This window comes from Neomonachus schauinslandi, chromosome 1 (assembly GCF_002201575.2).
Source record: "Neomonachus schauinslandi chromosome 1, ASM220157v2, whole genome shotgun sequence".
NCBI lineage: Eukaryota > Metazoa > Chordata > Mammalia > Carnivora > Phocidae > Neomonachus > Neomonachus schauinslandi.
In genome coordinates, this window is record NC_058403.1 from 94,713,488 (window position 1) to 94,721,404 (window position 7,917).

The 7,917-nt window shown below is 39.7% G+C and overlaps 1 pseudogene; it reads left to right on the forward strand.

Moving 5' to 3' along the window:
* Positions 1 to 4,180: 4,180 nt before the first annotated feature.
* Positions 4,181 to 4,734, forward strand: LOC110591740 (annotated as a pseudogene).
* Positions 4,735 to 7,917: the final 3,183 nt, after the last annotated feature.

Consider the following 7,917-nt stretch of genomic DNA (forward strand, 5'->3'; position numbering starts at 1 on the left):
CCTTTAACTACCATCATGTCAGTGACTTCATTAAACTTCAATATTTTTTCAGTTCAGGCAAAATATCAGCTATCTTTTCCTATTTATTAAACTATTAGTCTTGTTCAGCTTTAATTTCTTTATTACCTAACTTTTATTATTTGTTAATTGGCTATGAAAGAGCCTTCTTTCATGTCCATCAACAGATGAATGGATAAAGAAGATATGATACACACACACACACACACACACACACACACACACACACACTGGAATATTATGCAGCCATCAAAAATGAAATCTTGCCATTTGCAATGACATGGATGGAACTAGAGGGTATTATGCTAAGCAAAAGAAGTCAATCAGAGAAAGTCAAGTATCATATGATCTCAGTGATATGAGGAATTTGAGAAACAAGACAGAGGATCATAGGGGAAGGGAGGGAAAAATGAAACAAGACGAAACCAGAGAAGGAGACAAACAATAAGAGACTCTTAATCTCAGGAAACAAACTGAGGGTTGCTGGAGTGGTGGGGGGTTGGGATCAGGATGGGGAGGCTGGTGATGGACACTGGGGAGGGTATGTGCTATGGTGAGAGCTGTGAATTGGGTAAAACTGATGAATCACAGACCTGTACCCCTGAAACAAATAATACATAAAAGAATAAAAGTAAACTCCAGAAACAAACAAACAAAAACGAGTCTTCTTCACCCTAAAGTATATTGGCTCTAATGTATTTATAAAATTTTAATCAATGCTTGTAATGAACATTCTTTTCAAGTGACACTTGTAAAACACATGTTTCCTTCTTTACTTGTGTCGTAGTCATAAAGTAGGACTATCTAAATGAGAAAAAAAAACTTGAAAAAAGACCTTGAACCACATTTTTCAAGATATACTCAATATATTAACTTTTATATTTCTTACAATAGCACCTTAGTCTTAATTTCCATTTCCTCCAGTATTAGTATGATTTGCTTCCTTTCAATTTTAATATCCATCTTGCTCATTCCTTTTCTTTTATCTTTTTGCAATGTGGCTTCCTCTACAGGTACCATCAGCATTTATACATAATTCTCTAAGTTAGCAAAGAAGTTACCATTGAGATTATCCAACATTCAGACCTTCTCTAACCCACTGCTAACCATACATTTATATAGTCAAGGTATTAGAGCTTTTCATTGTACTTTTTGTTTATTTGTTTGTTTCTAGTTAAGTGGAGACTATCACAACTGATGTCTTACCCGAGTATTTCCTTCTTGTATATGTGAGTAACTCAAAGCCAGCAACCACATGCTTTCTCTATTCTATGAGGGGTACTCTGTCCACAGCGGACATTTACTCACACTAGAACTAAAACAAAGAAAAATATTTCTCTACTAAACTCCAAGTAAATGGAAAAGAAGCCACAACAACTTGTATATAGACTGCAGGGAAAAAAATAGTTCTGGTTTTCTCTTCATATATTCCTGACACGCTCTTCAGCCAGCTGTAATATATTCTTGTTTAATTCACAGATTTATTTTGACCCTTCTCCAAGGTCAGATGTAACATAAGCATCTCAACATTGCAGCAATTGCAGCATCCTGGAGAAGATTATTTGTGATAAATGAGAGCTAAGGAGGGGTCACTAGAACTCACAACAGAACAAAACACATCATCTCTTCTGTCAAAATGAAAAAAATAGCCTTTATTTGAGTTACACAACTAAATTTCCAGTTGTTAAATATTCTTTAACATTTGTCTTTAAAACCATTACAGTAATTTCAATAAATATTCAAAATGCAGGCAGTCTCATAAAACTTCAGGTCTCCTGTACTTTATTCTCCTACTCCCCCATATCCCCCAGTCTCCAGCATTGTTCAGAACTAACAGATTATAAAAATGTTATTTTTGCACTTGCCTTCTGTGGCTTGCCATCTGATTCAATAAATGGGTGAGTTAAGCCATTACTTTCAATCCACTTAGGCAATCCAGACACTATTGTTCTTCAGCAACAATGAGGAAAGCCCTCATCCAGTACCATCCTGCACAATTGGGCAGCCATAGAACACTACTTAATTCTCCCTGTGCCCCACACTCACTAGGAAACAGAACAAAGATTCACAGCACTTTATTCCTGAAGGAGAAAAGAAGTGAAGAGACTTTTCCTCTGACAGAGTTTAGCCAGCTAAGAAGTTAAAGAGAACAGTCCCCACAAGAGATTACCTTCACTTCTGACACCAACTGCAAGTTCAGGGGGTTCCCAAAACCACCCTTATGTGCAGGACTCACAATAATCACTAAAAGCTATTGCATTAAAATCAGCCAAGGAAAGAAGGCATAGGGCAGAGATGGGAAGTACCACAAGTAGACCTTCCATCCTCTGTGAAATAGAGCTTGTTAACTTCCCTGGCATCAACATGTGACAACATGCATGGACTGCTGCCAGTCGGGGAAGCTCAGCTGAGTCCCATGTATAGAGTTTTTATATTGAGACTCCGTTACATAGACGTGATCGATTGACTGACTGCCAACTGAGTTGATTTCAATCTCCAGTTTCCAGCCCCTTTGGGAATGACCCAAAGCCCCTACCAATGTCATTGGTCTTTCTGGTGTGGCAAGAGTCCCAACCTAAGACTATCTAAGTGTGGTCCAGCCCTCACCCTAAGTCATATTCTTAGACTATCCAATGACCCAAAGCCCCTATCAGATATGACATTACAAGGGCTGAGAGATTACCTTCCAGAAACTGAGGTCAGAGGACAAAACTTTTTTTCATAAGGTTAAATTATTCACTGTACATCTTCACTTTCTCATTAGCCTTTGATTTGGGGCATTTATCTCAATGGTAAACATACTCATTATGGTTGTAACTATGCCTTTAGGCATTCTGAAGGTAAGGGAGATTTATATAATAAACTAGAGATTAAGAAAGCTAACTGATAGTGGAATATGCCTGCAGATGAGAGAAGGGAGGGTGGTGGGTATAAAATGAAGCCAGGTCAGAAATGCAGATCTTGGCATTATGAGCTTGAAGAAATATAGCAAGAGTTCTTTCCCTCACTGGCAATAACGAAGGAGTGGACTGCCACCAACTACCACTTGCCTTGAAGGCGACAGACACAGCTAGTTCTGCATCTCTGGGTGGAAAGAACATGAACAGTACATCTGGAGGGGTTCCTCAAAGCTCCCCCTACAAGATCGCCCCATCTGCTGACTGCGAGGGCTCTGTCACCATTTAGGTTAAGCATTGTGTTTTCACAGTTAAAATACAAATATGTTAAGCCAGTAATATCCATGAATACTTTAGTTTGAAGTTGTTTGCTGGGAAAAGTAATGGAACTAAATTCTGATGGATGAAAGGGAGAAAAGAGAAAAATATGAATTATGAAAACTGCATTGGGCCCTGAATAGAGAGAGATGAGAAAGAATTCCCCAACTCCACTCTGCCCTCTCCATTTCTTGGCCCAACATAGTGCAGAGTGCTGTCAAAAGAGGGGCCCTAAGGGCCCATCGCAAACCCTGCTTACCCCCGGGTAGCTGTACGACAATACCATAAAACACTAGAGTAAAGATCTGGGTTGAAATCTTGGCTCAGGTACTAACAAGCTATGACTTGGGTACATCAATTAAACTTTCTAAGTCTCTGTCACCTCGATTCTAATTTGGGATTAATGTGAACTCCCTCACAGAGTGGGTGTGAGGCTTAAATGAGATAACATATGGGAAAGCACCTTGTTAAATGTGTTTTTTTAAACTACTATATAAATATGTTATTATTAGTTGAGCAGATTGGAAAAATAACTTTAGCTTTTTGATTTCTAATTTTGAGATTTTATATATATACATATGTATATTCCCTCAGAGCAACTGAATTCTACAAAATAATAATACTTCAAGAATATTATTTAAAAAAATACTTCAAGACAGACCCAGAAAAAGGGCTACATAGACACATGGGTCTGTAATACACAGGAATCTAGATACTCTTCTGAGAGAATCATAATATATATTAGCACATTGAAGGCTCTGGAGAGTCCTACAGGAATGAACCCAATATAAGGCTATTTGATATAGAATTTTCCAAACTGTTTGGAACAAAGAAATTTCCTTTCCTCTAAAACTTCTTAAAATCCAAGGGAAACAGTGACTGGAAAATAAATTTTGAGGAAAACAGCTCATTTTCGTGGCACCTTGGGGGTAGTAGTCTGCTTTAAGATGAAGCTGAATATCTCTTTCCTGGCTACTGGCTGCCAGAAACTCATTGCAGTGGATGGTGAACATAAACTTCACACCTTTTATGAGAAGTGTATGGCCACAGAAATTGCTACTGATGCTCTGGGTGAAGAATGGAAGGTTTACATGGTCCAAGTCAGTGGTGGTGATGACAAACAAGGCTTCCCTTCCTCATGAAGCTGAGTAAGGGGCATTCCAGCTACAGATCAAGGAGGACTGAACAAAGAAAGCATAAATCTGTTCAGGGTTGTATTGTGGATACCAATCTCAGTGTTCCCAACTTGGTCATTGTAAAAAAAGGGAAGGATATCCCTGAACTCATTGATACTACTGTGCCTTGTCTCCCGGGGCCCAAAAAAGCTAGCAGAATCTGCAAACTTTTCAATCTCTCTAAAGATGACGTCCACCAGTATGTTATGAGAAAGTCCTTAACCAAAGAAGGTAAGAAACCTAGAACCAAATCACCCAAGATTCAGCATCTTATTACTCCACATGCCCTCCAACATAAATGTTAGCATATTGCTCTGAAGAAATAATGTACTAAGAAAAATAAGGAAGAGGCTGCAGAATATGCTAAACTTTCAGCCATGAGAATGAAGGAGGCCGAAGAAACACACCAGCAACAGATTGCCAAGAGTCAGAGGTTGTCCTCTCTGAGAATTTTTACCTCTAAGTCTGAAGGTCCAGTCAAAAATGATATTTTCTAGGAGTAACAAATAAAATCAGACATCAAATCTCAAAAAAAATATTTTTTGAGAAATACAGTAAAGCAGACTATTCATGTTTTAAAAAATATAATCTTAAAGCATCGTGTTCTGCACATCCAGCTTTTTACTATGCTTGACCAGGAAGGAGGAGGGTGCTCTATGCAGATGCTTCTGTTGAGAACAAGGTCTGAATATGTTCAGCTAAATCTGTACCTTCAGTATCACCCAGTCTCTCAATTCTCTTGATGATCACTACTCTCCTCCCTTTGTTTTATCTAGAATTTGATTTTTTATTTGGTATTATCTTCTCTTTTGTTTGGCATTATCTTCTCCGGCCTTCTATTTTGTCTCTTTCAGGAAATGTGCCCTTAAATCACCATCGAAAAAGCCTGTCACCATTTCACTGGGTGTCGGTAGTCTTTTTTTTTTTTTTTTTTTTTTTTTTTTTTTGCGAGAGAGAGAGAATGAGAGAGAGCATGAGAGGGAGGAGGGTCAGAGGGAGAAGCAGACGCCCTGCCGAGCAGGGAGCCCGATGCGGGACTCGATCCCGGGACTCCAGGACCATGACCTGAGCCGAAGGCAGTCGCTTAACCAACTGAGCCACCCAGGCGCCCCAAACATTATTACAATATTATTGATTATATTCCCTATGTAGTTTTCATCTCCATGATTTATTTTATAACTGGAAGCTGGTACCTTTTAATCCCCTTCATCTATTTCACCCATTCCCACACCCACCTTCCCTCTGGTAACCACCAGTTTATTCTCTGTATTTAAGAGTCTGGTTTTTTGTTTGTTTTGTTTTTTATATTCTACATGTAAGTTAAATCTTATGGTATTTGTCTTTTTCTGTCTGACTTATTTCACATAGCATACTCTCCTCTAGGTCTACCCATGCTGTCGCAAATGGCAAGATCTCATTTTTTATGGTTGAATAATATTCCATTGTACAGGTACACCACTCTTTCTTATCCATTCATCTATCAATGGACACTTGGGTTGCTTCCATATCTTGGCTGTTGGAAATAAATCTGCAATAAACATACAGGTGCATACATATTTTGAATTAGTGTTTTTATTTTCTTTTGCTAAATACCCAGTAGTGGAATTACTGGATCATATGGTATTTCTATTTTTCATTTTTTAAAGGAAGCTTCACACTGTTTTCCACAGTGGCTGCACCAAATTACAGTCCCACCAACAGTGCACAAAGATTCCCTTTTTTCCACATCCTTGCCAACACTACTATTTCTTGTATTTTTAAACTAGCCATTCTGACTTGTGCAAGATGATATTTCATTGCAGTTTTGACTTGCATTTCCCTGATGATGGGTGATGTTGAGCACCTTTTGTCTGTATGTCTTCTTTGGAGAAGTGTCTATTCAGGTCCTCTGCCCATTTTTAATCAGATTGTTTGGTTTTGGGTGCAAAGTTGTAGAAGTTCTTTACATATTTTTTATATTAACCACTTACTGGATATATGATTTGCCAGTATCTTCTCCCATTCAGTAGGTTGCCTTTTAGTTTTGTTGATTGTTTCCTTCAATGCGCAAAAGCCTTTTATTTTGATGTAGTCCCAATAGCTTATTTTTGCTTTTGTTTCCCTTGCCTCAGGAGACATATCCAAAAATATGTTACTAATGGCAATGTCCAAGAGATTACTGCCTATGTTTTCTTCCAGGAGTTTTAAGTTTTCAGGTCTCACATTTAAATCTTCAGCCATTTTAAGTTTATTTTTGTATGTGGCATAAGAAAGTGGTCTAGCTTCATTCTTTTGCATGTAGCTGTCCAGTTTCCCCACTGTATATTGAAGAGACTGTCTTTTTCCCATTATATATTCTTGTCTCCTTTGTCATAGATTAACTGACCATATGGGTATTGGTTTATCTCTGGGCTTTCCATCCTGTTCCATTCATCTGTGTGTCTACTGTTGTACCAGTATCAGACTGTTTTTTATTACTATAGCTCTGTAGTATATCTTGAAATCTGAGATTGAGATACCTCCATGTAGCTGTATCTTTTTTTTTCCTTTTTTTTATTATGTTATGTTAATCACCATACATTACATCATTAGTTTTTGATTTAGTGTTCCATGATTCATTGTTTGCATATAACACCCAGTGCTCCATGCAGTACATTCCCTCTTTAATACCCATCACCAGGCTAACCCATCCCCCTCCCCCCTCCCCTCTAGAACCCTCAGTTTGTTTCTCAGAGTCCATAGTCTCTCATGGTTCGTCTCCCCCTCTGATTTCCTCCCCTTCATTTTTCCCTTCCTGCTATCTTCTTTTTTTTTCCTAACATATAATGTATTCTTTGTTTCAGAGGTACCTGTAGCTGTATCTTTAAAACACACTTTATGGGGGGGGGGGAAGATGGTGGAGGAGTAGGGACCCTATTTCAACTGGTCCCTGGAATTGAGCTGGATATCTACCAGACCACTCTGAGCACCCACGAAACCAGCCTGAGATGTAAGAAGATCTGGATCTCTACAAACAGAATATCACAGGCAGTTGGTTTTGAGGTACAAAGCGGGAAGCCCTGATTCCTTGGGCAGATATCGGAGGATAAATGGCAGCAGGAGGGTGGCTGGCCGTGGGGATCCTACACCATCGGTGAGTGATAGCCTTGCGTGCTGCGGACGGGCAAAGACTCACAGACCTGTAGCGGCGGGGAAAGGACTTTAGGGCAGCCCCTGGGGTGGAAACCCGGAGCGACGGGGTCACGCCTGAGAACTGCAGCCCCCGGGACGGAAACCCAGAGCGGCAGGTCCCGTACATGAACTGGGAGCAGCTGGTGGTTTTAGAAGCACAAAGGGCAGAGAAGTGCCCTGACCTGGAGGCAGGACTGGGAGTGCTGCAGAGGGGCGCACAACCCAGGACGCTGCAATTTATAGCAGCACGGACAGAAACGAAGATGGTGTGGCCTGGAGAGCTAACTGAAGAACAGACTGAGGTCTCTCTGCTCTGAGGCAGAGGGTTGGAAACGGTCTCTTCTGCTCTGACTCGTGGA